Source organism: Chiloscyllium punctatum, chromosome 45, assembly GCF_047496795.1.
Source record: "Chiloscyllium punctatum isolate Juve2018m chromosome 45, sChiPun1.3, whole genome shotgun sequence".
NCBI lineage: Eukaryota > Metazoa > Chordata > Chondrichthyes > Orectolobiformes > Hemiscylliidae > Chiloscyllium > Chiloscyllium punctatum.
The window spans coordinates 13,987,174-14,006,383 of NC_092783.1; the positions used below are offsets into that span (position 1 = coordinate 13,987,174).

Here is a 19,210-nt window from a genome sequence, read left to right on the forward strand (position 1 = left end):
CCATTTACAACCAAAGGTCATCTGACTCCTTTTGTCACTTTAAGAGTTCCCGATTCCTGGTCCTACATATTTCCTCTTTTCTATAGATATCCAGATTCTTTACATCTCCCTTTTCCACCTGGACAGTATCAGTGCCTCAGCAACAGAGGCCAACTAGTCTTCATCAATCACGATCTTCACACATTGAACAACATCTCCTTTGACTTCGCTCACTTTGTTCAAAGGTATTTCTATAAGATTCTATATTGGTCTAGTAATGCCTGCATTTTTGTGGGAGAATTGAAACATACTTTGTGCCAGTGCCACACCAAACCCCTTCCTCACCTATTGCGCCACTGCATTGTTGGCTGGACAACCATGTCAGCTTTGTTTCCAATTTCCTTCTCTCACCTTCACACGGTTACTGGTAATGAACTATCTTCTACTATTTATTATAAATCCACCAAACGTGGAGTAAGCAACTTCCACTTAGGCCTCTGGTCAACTATGTGATGACCATAGTTCATAACCCTAGATTTCCTATTCCAAGTTTTATTTTTTAAAAGAGGATTGATACTGTCAAAATAACTGTGAATGTAAATCCTCTGGAATGTCACATGTTCAAGCATCAAAAAGGCTTCAAAGGGGAAAATGTACTAGAAACCGGACTGTAATTCCTGTGAGTATCTCAGATTATGAACGTGAACGAGGACAGGATTAAAAACAAGTTTTAAAACTTCTCTGTGTGTTAGTGGCCTGACATCATGGTGTGCATGGACTGATGTGCTGTAAGGGCCACAGGTTTGAGAACAGCTATTAAACACCCCAGCCACGCAGGTGGAGAAAGGGAAAACACTTATTGCAGTACTATCAGCCAGCCACTGTTGAAAGCAATAAGGAGAAGAGAATTTCAATCAGCATTCAAAGCCAAGAATCTCAAAATCAACTGTTCAACTATCAACATCAACACCAATGGTAACAGCCATTGTAACGAGTCAATGTGGATTCTAGGGTTATGAACTATGGTCATCACATAGTTGACCAGAGGCCTAAGTGGAAGTTGCTTACTCCACGTTTGGTGGATTTATAATAAATAGTAGAAGATAGTTCATTACCAGTAACCGTGTGAAGGTGAGAGAAGGAAATTGGAAACAAAGCTGACATGGTTGTCCGGCCAACAATGCAGTGGCGCAATAGGCCACGGTGGCACAGTGGTTAGCACTGCTGCCTCACAGCGCCAGAGACCCGGGTTCAATTCCCGCCTCAGGTGACTCTCTGTGTGGAGTTTGCACATTCTCCCCGTGTCTGCGTGGGTTTCCTCCGGGTGCTCCGGTTTCCTCCCACACTCCAAAGATGTGCAGGTCAGGTGAATTGACCATGTTAAATTGCCCGTAGTGTTAGGTAAGGGGTAGATGTAAGGGTATGGGTGGGTTGCGCTTCGGCGGGGCGGTGTGGACTTGTTGGGCCAAAGGGCCTGTTTCCACATTGTAAGTAATCTAATCTAATCTAATCTAATGTTCTTCCATCTATGCTTCACACATGATTCTGAGACTGACTTGTAATCTTTTTCTAACTTTACATTTTTTTGGACTCAGGTCTTATTCCTAAGATGTGTGTTGCGTTTTACTTCTTTGCACATTCAGTAACTAACAAACTCATTCTTTTGCTAACTCAAGAAAGATTAAATTGACTCCTTTTAAAGCATAAACATATTTGGTCTGGGTTAAAGTAACCCACAATAGTGCTGATCCTTTGTCAATTAACTTTGTCGCGATTAATTGAGAGAATAGTTTAATAATGAAGCGAAGTCAGTTTATCCTTCTTCATTAGAAGCTTGACAGTTTGGGGTAATTTATTTGGAACTGTAATAACTTGGGGAACGTGACTCTGGATTGGTTGTAACATTGTTATTTTAAATCTTCCCCACTCCAACATTGACCTGACTATCCTTGGCCTCACACACTGCTCAATGAAACTCAATATGAACTTGAGGAACAGCAGCTTCTTTCAATTAGACATTTTACAGCCTCCCAGATGCAAACTTAAGTTCAACAATTACAGATTATAATCACTATCCGCACTTCATCACTCAGCAGATATTGATAATGATCCTGCTATACCTGTTTACAATTTAGAGTCATAAAGATGTACAGCACAGACACAGTGTCTTCAGTCTAACTCACCGATGCTGGCCAGATATCCGAAAGGAACCTAGTCCCATTTGCTAGCATCTGGCCCATATCCCTCTAAATCCTTCCTATTCATATATTCATCCTGATGCCTTCTAAATGTTGTAATTGTACCAGTCTCCAACACTTCGTCTGGCAGCTCATTCCATACACGCGCTACCATCTGTATGAAAAAGTTGCCCTTTAGGTCACTTTTATATCTTACCCCTCTCACCTTAAACCTATGCCCTCTAGTATTAGACTCCCCCACTCCAGGGAAAATACCTTGTCTATTTACCTTATCCATGCCCCTCATGATTTTATAAACCTCTATAAGGGTACCCCTCAGCTTCCGACACTCCAGGGAAATCAGCCCTAGCCTATTCAACCTCTCCCTTTAGCTCAAGCCTTCCAACCTGGCAATGTCCTTGTAAACCTGTTCTAAAGCCTTTTAAGTTTCACAATATCTTTTCTACAGCAGAGAGACCAGAACTGAATGCAGTTCTCCAAAAGTGGCCCTGTATATCCGCAACATGACCTCCCAACTCTTCTATTCAGTGCTCTGATCAATAATGACAAGTGTATTAAACAGCTTCTTTGCCACCCTTTCTACCTGCAACTCCGTTTTCAAGGAACTATGAACCTGCATTCTAAGGTCTCTTTGTTCAGCAACACTCCCTAGGACCTTACCTTTTTTTAGGCCCATATTTTTGTTCTTTTACTTGCCTGATTACCATCCATTTTTGTCTTGCATTATCAACTCTTCATTTCATCTCTCGTGCTTCTCACCTGATCCTTTTATTCTTTCCCTCACCCTTCATTTTCCTGCCCCAGTACTTGCTTAAAGCCTGTAGCATCTCCACCATTTCCCAGCTCTGATGAAAGATCATTGATCTTGAGCATTACTTCCGTTTCTGGCTCTTTAGATGCTGCCAGACCTCCTGAGCATTTCCGGCATTTTCTGTTTTTATTTCATCCAAACTAGTCACAGTTGGGGAGCTCAAAAACTTTTATTATGTCCTATTACAGCTTTCAGAAATATTTCTAAGTGCTTCACATATGATGCATTCCTCTATAGTGCAGAGACTGTTTCCAATGTAGACATGTTGCTCCGAGTCAGGGAGCTTGATTATTTTCAGCAGCTGCACCTGACCACAGGGAAAATTGAGCTCATTCTGCTTCTCCTACAGCCATGCAGTCACTGTTAGAATCTTGAATGCCTCTTTAAATACCTCCAAGGACACTGTGCATTGCTAATGATCATTATGTGTTTGAGTTATACTTTACACTTGTGAATTATTATTTCTGCACTTTTTTGTTCAGACTCTGATATAATAGTACAGCAGCCAACAAAAAGTAACAATCACACCCATAACATAAAGCAAAGCAGCGAACCAATACATGTTCTGTGCTTTATAAATAAATCATTCACTAGAAAAGCTACTCAGAGTTCCTCAGATTGCTCTACTGTGTGGATCTCAATCATACTCTGTAGGAAGAAATTGGTGTTGCAATGAGGACGCTTTGTTTAGGACCTAGGTTGGTGAGAAATCCTTTATCTTTCTTGGAGCTTGTTGGGTTAGTAATTCATCACTGGTCTCCTGATATAGATTTGTTGCCAGAGAGCGCATTAGATCTCCCATAATGGAGTCATTGTCGGCTACAGCTTAGAACTAGCACCTTCATCTCAAAAGCTTGTTTGTTCAAGTCCCACTTCAGAGTCTTGAGCACAAAATAACTAGGCTGAAGCTCCAGGGCAGTACCAAGGCAACATTGCACTGTTGGAGGTGCATCTTTGAGATTAAACTAACGTCCTGTTGGTATCTCAGATTGATGTGGAACATCCTGTGCTACTATTTCAATGAGAATGTCTTGCTCGATATTATTCTCTCAACCAATCAATGGATTATGTGGTGATCATCATGTTTTGTTTGTGGGCTAGCTGTATGTAACTTGACTATCAGGATTTGAGCATTACAACAGTAAATACACTTCTAAAATCCCTGTGATTGATTGTAAATTTTCTCAAGAATGAGGAGGAATCGATTTTTAATGCCCCTGAGACGCGATAGCCAGCACTGAGATTTACATGGGAATTATTTCAACAAACCTCAGGGAACTAAGTCTCAGCATGTGTCAATGGCTTCAGGAGAGGAGGGTGAAGAAAAATAAGTGAGATTGCCAAGGTCAAACGAATGAAATACGTGCTTCGTTATAATGATGTATACAATTAAAGCAGATAAGGAGGGCAATATGACCTGCTCTTAAACCTTTGCCAAAGATTTTCCTTCTTTCCTATCTGGGATTCTCAGGTGAGAGTTGGCCTTGCTGCTACTGACTACTCACAAGCAGGGGCAAAGGTGAATGGTATCGAAATTTAGGCAATGCCCATGGGAAGCATGCCTATTTCTGTCCTGCCCACTCGATCACACATTGCTGTGTGGCAGAACAATGGGGGACATTGGGTGTGTCACCTACCTATTGCTCAATTGATGCATGTAAGTTGGTAAAGAAAGCCTACATTTTTTGTATTCACTTGTAGGATGTGGGCGTCGCTTTATTGCCCATTCCTCATTGCCCTTGAGAAGGTGGTGGTGAGCTACCTTCTTGAACAGCTGCAGTCTATTTTCTGTAGGTAGGGCCACAATGCCCTGAAGGCAAGAATTCCACGATTTTGACTCAGCAACAATGAAGAAACATCAATATATTTCCACTCAAGGGTGGTGAATATTTTGGAAGGAACTTGTAGTGATTGGTGTTCCGATGTATCTACTGCCTTTGTTCTTCCAGGTGGAGGAGGTCATGGGTTTGGAAGGTCGTATCTAAAGATATATGGTGAATTTCTGTAGTGCACCTTGTAGATAGTACACAGTGCTGTTACTGAGCGTCAGGGGTTGGGGGGAGGGGGGAGGTGTGGGGGTGTTGTGGGGGGAGAGAATGCTTGTGGATGTTGTCCCAATCAGGTCCTGGATGGTGTCAAGCATCTTGAGTGTTGCTGGGGACAGGCGTTGGGAGTCAGGAGATAGGTTACTCACTGCAATTTTCTTAGACACTGATCTGCACTTGAAGCCATTGTATTTATAAGACGGGTCTAGTTGAATGTCTGGTCAATGGCAACCCCCAGGAAGTTGATAGTGGGGTATTACATGATGGCAACACCATTGAATGACAAGAGGTGGTTTCTGATTGGTCAGTAACTACTCTCCAGGGGAAACATCCTCCTGGAGGTGGCCAGAAGTCCTGCCTCCAACCAATTAAAAGGCCAACAACCAACAAATTGAAGCTCACCCACTTCCATCATTTATGCCAGGGTGTGGGGAAACCATCCTCAGCATATAATCCAGCCCCTAATTACTGAGAACCATTGGAAAGTACAGATTGTCCACTGAAACCATTTGGTCCTGTGGTGATCTGATTCTGTCCAAGGTGGATGACTTTCAGGGTAGTTTTTGTTATGAGAGTGACGTTTGTAGTTACTTCTTGTTTTGACTGGGTATTGCAGCCCAATGTATTGCATTACAGCACTTGTTTGCTGAGCTGGTCTTGGATCTAAGTATAGAGCTATTGAGCATACGTACAACAGCCTACCCCTGCACAGTACAAGACAGAGATCTGTTATGAGCAGCATTTGTTCTTTCTTAAGCCTAGTTTAATGATAATAGTGGAACATTGAGATTAAATTCTCCTGCCTGCATTGTGGATTGGTTTGTTGGGCTTCTGGCACTAATGAAAGAAGTAGTGAGCATCAAGAGTAGGCTACCAGAAAGAATGCTGTAAAAACTAAATGTTAATTGTTCAGCTATTTACAGATATACTTGGCAGGCTTCCCAATGCTTCCAACCAGGGGTAACACTATGAATATAAACACATATATTAACTTTAGTGGTGTGGGGTTTGCTGGTTTGAATGGTTTAACTTCCTGGTATCAAATTCCTGGAAAATAATAACCCAATTCAAATCATAATGCTCTTCCAAGCCGACAGCACGAGAGGGAAACCATTTCTTCCACAGCTCTGGATGGCTGCTATAATAACGAATACTGCTATATGTGGACTAGTTAATAGTTTGACTCACAGCTCGTTCCCAGGAGGGCTGGTTAGATGTGATGGAAGATGGGGCATTTCTCCCCTCCAATCAGATACAAGTGTCCCACTGGACATCAACCCAGAATTCAGAGAGAAAAACTCTTCCCTCAGCAAGGAATAATTAAACTCAGTCTTTCAACTCAGAAAAGAATGCTACCCCTACACCCCTACCACTGTCAGGGTTTGCTCACGCTAATACCTGTGTTAATGCAGAATTATCTACAAATTAAAGCAGGGACGCAGGTTATTTAGTGACCCTTTATTGCACCAGCACCTTGATCGTGAATCAGTTATCATCCTATACCCTCCAAGAAAGGGTTAGCAATACTTTCAGGACTTTATGCAATATAACAAGGTAACATACACTTTGTTGGTGTGCCTAATGTCCAGTTTAATGGAGAAATGCAAATATATTTGAGGGAAAATAAGAAGAACATTTGAGGAAGAAGTGAATAGATATTTGTGATGGCAGATTTAAATGGATTTGTTAAGAGCAGGTCATATTTAATAATTTTAAAATAACATAGAGGGCTGATGAGGATAATGCAGTTGATTTGATGTACATGGACTTCTAATTAAGGTATTTCATAAAGTGCTATACAACAGTTTTGTGAGTTCAGGGAATTAAAACGTAACACTATGTTTGAGACTGGAGGAAGATTCTGGAGGCCAGTTCCAGGTTCCCGACTGTTCCTGATGTACATTACTGAACCTCAATGTTGCTGGAGAGGATACAATTCCAAATTCTGTGGCTGACATAAAACCTCCATCAGTATGTAGCGCTGGTGAAGCACTGTTTGAGATAGTTCACTGCCACCAATCCTCTTTTGTTTTAGTGATGAGTAATAGATGCGTTCAGGTGCAATTACTGGGATCATAGGGATGTGGATATGTTTATAGACATACCCACTCCGTCCAAATGTTAGGGTAAAACTCTTATGTTCCAGCCACGGGCTGTGTGTAACATCAGTAAAATGTTTGGAGTGAACATTAACTCTTCAGGACCGTGACCTTATCCAACATCTCCCCTCCCTGGTATTTCTGTCACATTTAACACATTACACAAGCATGTATACAAGTGGGGAGAATGTGCTATTATCCCATCTGAACCATGCCCCCCACCTCATCCCTCCACCCCCCCCTTCACAGTGCATCCAGTCTGGGTATTTCGCACTTTTTACAGATTGCATTCTCTTTGGACTTGGGTGAATGATAGGCATGTTGCTTATGGTCGTTGGACCCTAGTCTGACTTGTCCACTGGAATAAACTTTTCATCTTCTCAATGTTACTGGAAGATTGATGCTCACTCAGCACCACCTCTGTCACTGACATTGACTGTTCTGTTATAGAAGATACATGATTGAACATTTCCACTAGTCATGTGGAACCTGTGACTTCATTAATATTGATATCTCACAGGCCCACGTAAGTGAACTTACTTGATTCTTTAATAAAAACAGAAAGAACTGTGGATGTTGTCAATCAGAAACAAGACCAGAAATTGCTGGAAAAGCTCAGCAAGTCTGGCAGCACCTGTGGAGAGAAATCAAAGTTAATGTGTCGGGTCCATTCTGAGAAATGGTCGCTGGACCTGAAATGTTAACTTTGATTTCTCTTCACAGATGTTGCCAGACCTGCTGCGCTTTTCCAGAAATTTCTGTTTTTGTTGCTTTATTCTTTCTTCTCTTTGGATTCCACCAGGAATTTTGGAAGCTCAGTGATTTTTTTTTAAATTAGTTAAACATGACTTGCCCTTAACAAATGCAGTTAAATCTGCCATCACAACTGTGTATTCACTTTCTCCCTCAAACGCTCATTTTGTTTTTCCTTAAATGTATTTACATTTCTCCCTTAAACTGGACATTAGGCATACCCACAAAGTGCATGTTACATTGTCATCCTGCATAATGTCCTGAAAGTATTGCTAACCTTTTCTTGAAAGGGGGATTTGGGAAAAAAATACTTTTCTCACTTGGTGGATGGTAGGAATCTGGATAGTACTGCTTATGGAGGTAGTGGAGGCTGGAAACCTAACAATCTTTAAAAAATAATTTGAATGATTATTTCAAATATCATAACATACATGGAAATTGCGATTAGCATGCTTTTAGTGGTAGTTATGTCAGTGCAGACGTGATGGGCCAAAGGGCCTTTTCTATGTCATATGAATTGTTTAGTCAGCCTATTTTATTTATGGTCAAGTTGTTCTCTGGGAAGTTATTGATTTTCTTTAACTTTTCTGATGTCATTGGGATTGAGAAGTCCTCGCAAACTTAAAAGTGAAGTCAGTTGAGTATGAAGTTAATGACCACAGATCAGAACCTTGAAGTACTATGGACTTTAATTCATAATTCCAAAGTGTTGATGTACAATGAGTGGCTGTCTGTGTGAAGAGGAATGTCACACTTAAAGGTGCAAAGAGGATTTTAAATACAAGCCCCAGCAAAGGGAGAAGAGACAAGTCAAAATCGACTGAACTGTGATATCTTCTGACTCTGTAGAATAATGAATGGATGGTAACATTCTTCTCAATAGCAAGTCAGCCTTCGTGGATTATGTCCCAAACTGCAGACACATTTTATATTTTTCCCTTTGAAGAATAGGGGTTAGAAAGTAAGTTTCACATCTGCTGGAGCATACTATTGGCACTGAACATTTTAGTGTGCACCAGCTGGGTTTGAGCATTTGTGTGTTGTCAAGTTTAAAATCAAAGTACTTTCCCATAGTCACTGAAATATCTGCACAAGGGCCGAAATCCCGTCATCAAGTTACTCTTTATTTACTTGTCAAGAAGTGTGGCGCTGGAAAAGCATAGCCAGTCAGGCAGCATCCGAGGAACAGGATAGTCGATGCTTTGAGCAGACGCTCTTCATCATTCCTGATTAGATTAGATTAGATTAGATTCCCTACAGTATGGAAACAGGCCATTCAGCCCAACAAGTCCACACTGACTCTCCGAAGAGTAACCCACTTCCTTCTGACTAATGCATCTAACGCTACGGGTAATTTAGCATGGCCAATCCACCTGACCTGCACATCTTTGGACTGTGGGAGGAAACTGATGAAAAGCTTATGCTCAAAATGTCGATTCTCCTGCTCCTCGGATGCTGTCTGACCAGCTGTGCTTTTCCAGCCCACACATTTTGACTCTGATCTCCAGCATCTGCAGTCCTCACTTACATTGTGCAAAGTATACTGGTTCTGGCCAGCCAGCTCAGAGTCAGTCCCCTAAATTTAGGAGATTCTAAATCCCCTGTTTATATTTTATTATGCAAATATTTTTCTGAAAACACCAGTTGCGCTGGTGCTCAATATCAGACAAGAATTCAATTTTCTTATTTTTGTACAGTGGTAAATAGGAATGCAGTGAGATCTTGAATGTATTTCTGGTGTAGTACAGCTAATGTTTATCTTTTTGGACTCTAATTATTTTTATTGTGTGTATTTGTTATGTTACTAATGTTTCTTGTGTTTAGTAATTAATAAACTCTTTGCTAACACAAGAAAACCATCTGCTTTGAAACCATTAGTTCTTTTGGGTATAGGAGAAGGATATCAACATGGGAAGGGACCCATTTTTAAATTAACTTTGTTCTGACTAACTGAGGATACAATTGAATAAAGGGAAACCAGATCATCCTCAACTGGGACCTTAATAATTTGAGATCTCTCATCTGGAACTGTAATAAATTGGGGAACCTGGCCCCAGAACTGGCAGTAACATGAGCATCATTCACATTTTCAACATGTGTGTAACGTATGGCATTCTGGAGATAGCAAGAATTGCAGATGCTGAAGAGTCAGAGTGGATAAAGAGTGGAGCTGGACAAAGCACAGCAGGACAGGCAACATCAGAGAAGAAGGGGAATCGATGTTTCAGGTCGGAACCTTTCATCAAGACACTTATCGCATTCCTATGTTTCTGGCAGTTATTCCACCTGCATCATGTTGTTTATCTCTATCAGATGTAATTTCTGCCTCTTTGGCCTTGGTAACTAGTCTGATGGTTTATAAACATTTACTCCAACATCAAACCATAGTCTACAGACTGTATATTGGTTTAGACAAGCTGTGTCTCTTCTGCTTCAGCTGTATTAGTTAATTCATCTGGGAAAACATCTGATGCCTTCTCCAGTGGAAATATCTTGTGAATTGCAGGTTTAATTTTGAATGGTCATTGGTGTTTATTGTACAGACTTCTTTACAAATTGTGATTGCCAGTACTTTACTGTGTCTTACTTCTGTACATTTTCTAGAAGTGACCTATAGTTTTGCAAATCCAGTCCTCCTTCATGATGACTTGAGATTGTGCCTGTTGGCCTTGTTGCCCCAAAGCACCGACAATGTTTGTAACACTACATGTTTGGCTTGTTCCCCGTATAGGCTTCTCATGTCCCTCTTAAGAGTGTCCATACCTGAAAAAAATAATAGATTCTGTTGCCTCTTGAGGTCGTGTCAGTCACTTCCTGTCATGGTCTGTCGATGAATCACTCCAACTCCTGCTTCCAGTATGCTCTGAATCGCTTTCCCTAAAGTTCAATCTTTCTTGAATTGTGAAATGTCTGACGAAGTTTCATCAAAAGATCCAAGCATAGTTTTGTCTTGTATGAATTCTGATTTCAAAGCTTCATTTTCACAGTGTTCCATTAATCTGTAGAGGTAATTAATGAAACTGTCTATGGATTCTCCTGGATGCTGAACTCATCTGTTAAATCTTGCTTGTTCAAGAATTTTCTTAAATTGAAGTAATTATCAAAAGCCTTTAGGACATCTTCAAAAGTGCAATTCTGAAGAAGAGTCTTCGGACCTGAAATGCTAACTCTGATTTCTCTCCACAGATGCTGCAAGACCTGCTGAGGTTTTCCAGCAATTTACATTTCAAGGTATTCTTTCTTTGATGTTTTACCTGTTAATAACAATCTGAAATCAAATCTACTGAACATAATGGTCTATTAACTTTCTCAGCTTTAGTCTTAGCTTTTAATTTTGAGGTAATGATGTTTCTTAAGAATTGTCACCTCCTGAAACTCAGTCTTGTATTCTGTACAACCATTCACACACCCTGGATCTGTTAGGAAGTGTTATCGCTTTTCCCATTTCACTTCATGTCTCTCCAGTTTTCATATTGCTCAGCATCAAACTGCAACTCAGGCCCCAATTCATAGGCAACAGTCACATGTGCTCTGTATTCACAGACATTGGCATCCGACATTTGACAATCCTTCATGACATTGGCAGGACATTTAGGAAGGACGAACCTACATTGTAGGGTGCACCAGCAACCGGCATTGAATGCCCACAGCAGAGATAAACTCACAGACTGGAATAGGTTGCAGCTCAGGGCTGTCACTTCCTCACTTAGTGATCATTCATTTAGTACCTACTTGTATTCTCACAATACCCAGGAGTTGTTGTGCCTATTAGCCGGAGCTGTATCAGCTGTATTAATGTGCTGCTTTGTGCAGACATATAGACAAGCTGCTTGACAGTAGGGATTTGTGTAGGGAGGGGGTCAGGTTGGTGGAGGTATATAGTGTTGTGTATCATAATAAGGCCTCTGTTTAACACCTACAGCATGTGCCAGCTGCCTGCACAGCGAACACACTGCATGTGTCACCAACCAAATGGCCATGTCAGAAACTGGGTGGGAGTTAGTCCTCAATCCAGTTAAGTGAGGAAGCTGTTGCTAAAAAGTCTCAGTACTGTCAGTCACAGACATTATCCACTCACAGTCAGGGGCTTGGCCATAGTCAGTTGTCTGCTTTGATTACTCATGCTCAGGGGGTCAGTCTGAGGAGAAGACAACAGACCAACAGCAGCAGTCAGGGCAATCATTTATCGTCACTCAGGGAGCTGCACTGACAGAGGTCAGGTTTCTGGTTAGTCATATCTTGACTTATTGAACTCAGTGAGAGGTAAGGAGTGAAAACAATCTTGGAGGTTTGTCTGTCAATCTTTAAGGAGGTTGCAGGGAGGGCCTATAGGGACAGCAGGGGATTTCGGCCAAAAGGTTTGGGAGGGTCAAGGCTGGGGATGGAAGCAGAGGCCTTTGTTGAGGTGGGGACGTGGGTGGTGATGAGGGGATGGGGTGCACAGCCTATGGGGGAGGCGGGACATCATCGAAGGCCATTGTAGGCTATGGGAGGGGGTTTCTGGCAGTGGCCACCACTGTAGCCTCCACAGGACAGGCATAGAGAAGCAGGGTGGACAACTTGAGTTGTAATGTCAAGGTTCAGGGGTCAGTGAAGACAATTAGAGATGAACTTTGATTGGGTGGGTCTCCATAAAAGGGTGATGGGTGGAAATGGGCAGTTGGGGTAGAGCGAGTTAAAAGGGGACATGGAGACTTGGGCCAGGGAGATGGGGTGTACCATGACAGGGCCCAGTGCCAAAGTGCCCACCATGAGCTGCATTTCTTGCCATGCTTTGACATTTTCTAGATGGGAGAAGCAACTGGAAAGTGGTTAGGACAATGCCCTGAATGGGCAGAGCCAACTTTGACAAGCGAGAGTGTCCATGTCTGTTGGACACTATGACATTACAGGAACAAAAACATGAAGTAAGCATTTGCAAACTGCAGCTAAACTTAATTTGCAATTTTGTCTTCACTTATATGCGATACATTGCGGAGTGAACATGTTAATGAGTCAACTGCTGGCCAAAGGTGGATGGCAGCATGCCATTGGTCCTCGTAAATCTAACATTGTCCTCTGAGTGATGGAGAAGTTAGTGGCAATGACTTTGAAGAGGTGAATACTTACCAAAAACATCTCATCACTTGTGGAATTTCCAACGCTGTGACTTCAATAGAATGGGCTTAGCCAACGTAACATGAAAATTAACCTGTTCAGAACCACAACCTTGAGCAATAGCTGGATGGGCAAAATTATTTTCATGCAGTGCGTGGTTAGGATCTGGAATTAACTGCTTGAAAACGTGGTAGAGGTAGTTTCAATTGAGACATTAGAAGGAAATAATTTATTATCTGGTGTTGTAGTTATTCTCTTGAAAAGATGAGAAGAGACTTATGTACCACAAATAAAATAGCACGGACTGGTTGGATCATGGCCTGTTTCTGTGCAATGTATCATTTGTAAACCTATCTCATCTGACTGTACTTTCAGGAATAATTTGAATTAGCATTGGTGATACCAGATTGAAGTCAACATTTCAATAATCCCTTTTTTGTAAGTTGGATTTCTGACACATTTCTATCTCTGACAGACTCCACTGTCCGTCAGTAACTAGCATCAGACATCCCAACTCCACAAGGTCTGAAAGGATCAAGTGTCAGATTGTACTGTACCCAAAGCACTAGCCAGCTAATCTGTTCAAGTAAGCTTCACCAAAGCACCTGTTTATTTATATGCGGAGTAATCAAAGCATGTGGGCAGCGATTAATTTGCTGAAGTAAAAACACTCAACAGTTCTGGCAGCATCTGTGGAGAAAGAAACAGAGTTAATGCTCACGTCAATGACCTTTCATCAGAACTAAATTCACTTTTGTTTTTTTTTAAAGTTATCGGTACAGAATAGCCAGTCCTGTTTTGCTGCACCCTTATTCTAAATGATTTATGGGGACATTTTGCTCCTATTGTGAGACCTTCCTGCAAAGTTGAGAATTTTTCTCTCCTGTGAGAATTAAGTTATTCAGCTTGATTTTCCATTTAAGTAGAGCACTTCTGATCTGTAATCAGTGTTTTTTGCTATGTCTTTTTAACTCTATGTTGCCCCCCAGGATTTCCAGCTGATTTCATGATCGTTTTAAATAAACATTGAGGGTATCTGGCACAATCTCAAGAATGTATTGTGAGTTGCAGTTTGCTGTGTATAACAGTGGATGATTCATACAAATGTTTGACTTGGTCAACAGCACTCCAGAACTGGTTTACTGCCCCTTCTCCCAATAGTTCAAAGGCAAAAATGGGGCGAGATGGATGAAAAGAAGAGGAAGTAAATTAAAAGTCCTGAGGTTTACCCTGTCATTTCTGACATAATCTCCAACAAGAGAGAATCTAACAATCTTGGCATTACCATCACTATCAAAGTCATGGGGATACCATTGATAAGAAACTAATCCGTTGGCTACAACTGAATTGAATTGAATTGAATTTATTGTCATGTGCACCGAGGCGTAGTGAAAAGCTTTGTCTTGTGAGCAGTACAGGCAGATCACAGAGTTAAATAGCATAGAATGTAAATATAAGGTAAACAGCTGAAAACACAAAAACAGTGGTACAGGCGAATGTTAAGTCCATTCAGTATTCTAACAACAGTAGGGTAGAAACTGTTTCGAAACTGGCTGGTGTGTGTGTGTTCAGGCTCTGTACCTTCTCCCCTATGGTAGAGATCGTAGAAAAACATTGCCGAAATCATCTCCCCCTACCTCGATACAGTCCTATCGCCCCTAGTCCAGGAACTCCCCACATGCGTTCGAGACACCACCCACGCCCTCCACCTCCTCCAAGACTTCTGTTTCCCCAGCCCCCAATGCCTCATCTTCACCATGCACATCCAATCCCTCTACACCTCCATCCGCCATGACCAGGCCCTCCAAGCCCTCCATTTCTTCCTCTCCCGATGTCCCCAACAGTACCCTTCCACTGACACTCTCATTCGTCTGGCTGAACTGGTCTTCACCCTTAGCAATTTCTCCTTCGAATCCTCCCACTTCCTCCAAAACATTGAGAATGTGGTGGCCTTTGCTTGACAGAAGGCCTGGTAGATAGATACTTTAGACCCGGTCAGAGGCTAAGAATCCTTCAACTCCTGCCTTTCAAAAACCCGTGCGGACCACTTACAAGGCACAAGCCAGAAGTATAATGGAATGTGTTCTACTTGCCTGTCTTATTGTAGTTCCAACAACACCCAGCAATATTACATCGTCCAGAACAAAGCAGTCCACTTGATTGGCATTACATCCAATCACTTTCAGCATTCACTTCCTTCATCATCAAAGTACCAGTCAGAGGTTGCAGCAGTGTGTACCATCTACAACATGTACTGCAGCAACCCACCAAGTCTCCTTCAACCTGACCTTCCAAAAACAAACCATCTGACCTAGAAGGTTAAAGGTGAAGAATCATAGGAACCCCACCATGTGCCAGTTCACTTGCAAGCCACTCACCATCTTAATTTGGAATTTTTTCACCATTCCTTTTCTGTTGAGAAAGTCAAAGTCCTGGAATCCTTCACTAACAGCATTTTGGGTATAATTAAGGTACAAGGACAGCAGAAATTCAAGAAGGTAGCTTACCACAACCTTCTAAAGGGCATTTAAGAATGAGCTGTGCAATTAATAAATAATTAGCCAGCGATGCCCATGACCCATGAAACAATAAAAGTCATTGGACTCCGAACTCAGGAATATTGAAACTTCGGTTCAACAACAATGTTAAGCATTTTTTAAATCGCAAACAAAATTCAAGGAATGAATTTCTGAATGACTTTGAACAGAGTCACAACAAAAACTCTCCCTCAATTCCTCTGACTCTTCTTCCCATTCTGTACAAAATCTCTTATTCATTTATTCAGCTAAGAAATGGTCTTTTTAGCAAGTTTTGAGAAGTCTTGTAGTTCAGGTTGAAGTTCTGGATGTATGTTTGCTCGCTGAGCTTGAAGGTTTGTTTTCAGACATGTGTCACCATACTAGGTAACCGCATAAAGAGTGGTCCACTGATGATGTTGCCTAGTATAGTGACAAAATGTCTGAAAACAAACCTTCCAGCTCAACGAGCAAACTTACATCCAATTTTTTTTTGTCCACTGCTTGCATCATGACAAGTTGAATTGTAATCTTAGCGGAATGTGCAAGATTCACATTCCAACTCAAAATAGCAAATTGGTTCAGTCAGGATGTTAAAAGTTGCAACATCTTGAATGAAATGTATTTGTCCTGAAGGGAGAGGAACTAGAGAGATGGCTTTATTTTCAGCACAATAAGACTGCATGCCTTATGTCACATCTTGGCTAAGCCAAAAGTTTTAAATTACAAAGTTGCCTAAAGCATTTTGTATGGTTTCATTGAAATTGTGAAGTTACCCCAAAGATTTGGTGCAATCCCAACAAAAGCAATACAACTAATGTCAAGGAACTGAAAAACTCCACAGCAAGGAACTGAAAGAGTCATGAGGAAGATGCACCAGAAAATTAAATTCTATAAAATGAGAAAGTTGAAAATTCCATCCATGACTCATCCTACTTGGGTGGATTCTAATTCTCACTGGTCAATAGAAAAGTGCGTTGCCAAGAGATTAGGGTTGAGGTTTTGGAAGGTAGAGTTAGAATAAGAATCATAATTCTTGCACAGTGATATGACTCCTTTCGGATCCACTGAAATTACTTTCCGGTTTAGTCCTTTTTGACAGTGGCTTACACAATGCAACCTAAATCCTACAATGACAATAGGGACCCTATCTACACCATAGAACCCGAATTTCCGTATCGAACAAAGCCCCAGTATCTTGAACTATCTGGTTCTCCAGCTACTGAATGGTCAAGCCAGTTGGGAGTGAAATAAACTGCAGTAACTTTAAGGGTCCTTGCATCCAGTTTCTGCTTATCAAGAACCAGTGAAACACCTTCTCCCATTTTTCTTCCAAACTTATTCTATCCTAGGAAAGTGTAAATTGTGGAACTCCTTATTGAGCTCTTTGTTCCTATGTTCTCAGGTTGCAATTAACTATTTCTTTACAGTTTTACTTGCCTCCTCACCCACTCTTTTCCAGCTAGATACTTTATGACAATCTGCTCTTTCAGCCCGTTTCATTTAAAAGGAATTCCTCCCTATTTATACATTTCTTGATGCTCTTAGCGAGTTTTGAGAAGATTTGTTTGCTCAGTGAGCAAGCCTACTTCCAGAACCTCAAGCTGAGCTACAAATCTTCTCGAAACTGCCTAAGACCTTTGGGCGCAATAAGCTAAAAATGGCCCGAAAATGGGAAACAAATGCCATCCGTCAGAGTGCCCCCCACGAACAGCTGTACTCCCTGCACAAGTGCCTGAGAAAACAGGTTGGAAATGAACCTTCCAGCTCAGTGAGCAAACCTGCATTCAGCTCTTTCAGTCTCCTCTCCTGCATGAATTACTCGGTCTCTAAATTCAGTCCGCTCCTATTCATGCTTCTCCTATATAAATTGATAAGGGGATACTGGATTGCCCCAGTGAGATCAGAAAAGCAGAAGTGTGTCTCTTTTAGAGGGTTACAACCGATAAAGGACTAGAATTTCCCACATTACAACAGTGACTACACACTGAAAAGTACTTACATAGAATCCCTACAGTGTGGATTTAGGCATTTGACCCATCAAGTCCACTTTGGGATCCTCCAAAGTGCATCTCACCAAGACCCATCCCAACCTGGTAACCTGCATTTCCCTGGCTAATCTACCTACTCTGTACATGCCTGGACACTATGGGCAATTTAGCATGACCAATCCACATAACCAACACATTTTTGGACTGTGGGAGGAAATCGGAGTAACCAGAGGAAATCCACGCAGAAACAGAGAGGATGTGCAAACTCCACACAGTCACCCAAATGTGGAATCAAACCTGGGTCCCTGGCACTGTGAGGTAGTTGTACTAATCACTGAGCCACCATGTCACCACTTTGTTTACCATAAAATACTTTGACATACCTGGTCATCATAAGACCAGAAGATATAGAAGTAGAATTAGCCATTTGGTCCATTGAGTCTGCTGTGCAATTTGATCATGGCTGATGTGTTTCTCAACCCAAAGTGTAAGTTCATAGTTTCTTGAAGGTGAAGTCACAAGTAGACAAGGTAATGAAGAACTCCATCCACCTGGACACCCCGCGCTGGCCTATTACCCAACCTCTACCTCTTCATTTCCAACTACCACTGAGACATTAACCACCTCAAACTGTCTGCCCCCAACCTCTCACCCTCACAACACGCAGCCCTCCACTTCCTCTGCTCCAATCCCAACCTCACCATCCAGCCAGCAGATAAATGGGGTGCAGTGGTAGTTTGGCGCACTGACCTCTACACCACTGAAGCCAAACACCAACTCGAAAATAACTCCTCCTACCGCCCCCTCAACCATGACCCAACCCCCCAATCACCAAATCATCATCTCCCAGACCATACAGAACCACATCACCTCAGGAGATCACCCACCCACAGCTTCCAACCTCGTAGTCCAGGAACCCCGCACTGCCCGATTCTACCTCCTTCCCAAGATCCACAAGTCTGACCACCCAGCTAACCCATTGTCTCGGCTTGTACCTGCCCCACCGAACTCATCTCCACCTACCTCGATACTGTCCTATCGTCCCTAGTCCAGGAACTCCCCACATACGTTCGAGACACCACCCATGCCCTCCACCTCCTCCAAGACTTCCTTTTCCCCGGCCCCCAACGCCTCATCTTCACCATGGTCATCCAATCCCTCTACACCTCCATCCGCCATGACCAGGGCCTCCAAGCCTTCCATTTCTTCCTCTCCTGATGTCCCCAACAGTACCCTTCCACTGACACTCTCATTCGTCTGGCTGAACTGGTCTTCACCCTTAGCAATTTCTCCTTCGAATCCTCCCACTTCCTCCAGACCAAAGGGGTAGCCATGGGCACCCTTATGGGCCCCAGCTATGCCTGTTTCTGTGTTGGCTACATAGAACAGTCCACCTTCCGTAGTTACACCGGCACCACTCCCCACCTCTTCCTCTGCTACATTAATGACTGCATCGGTGCCACCTCGTGCTCCCACGAGGAGGTTGAGCAATTCATCAACTTCACCAACATATTCCACCCCAACCTTAAATTCACCTGGACCATCTCTGACACCTCCCTCCCCTTCCTGGACCTCTCCATCTCCATTAATGATGACCGACTTGACACTGACATTTTTTACAAACCCACCAACTCCCACAGCTACCTGGATTACACCTCTTCCCACCCTACCTCCTGCAAAAATGCCATCCCGTATTCCCAATTCCTCCGTCCCCGCCGTAT

General features: G+C 42.3%; 1 protein-coding gene across 1 annotated transcript in view; it reads left to right on the top strand.

Annotated features, from left to right (window-relative positions):
* The first annotated feature begins 11,097 nt into the window (after window positions 1–11,097).
* The window catches only part of spdef (SAM pointed domain containing ets transcription factor), a 97,598-nt gene continuing 89,485 nt past the window's right edge, over window positions 11,098–19,210 (top strand). The window contains exon 1 of the mRNA XM_072563325.1: window positions 11,098–11,116. The gene's annotated coding sequence lies outside the window, so the exon portion shown is untranslated. The remainder of the gene's footprint in view (window positions 11,117–19,210) is intronic.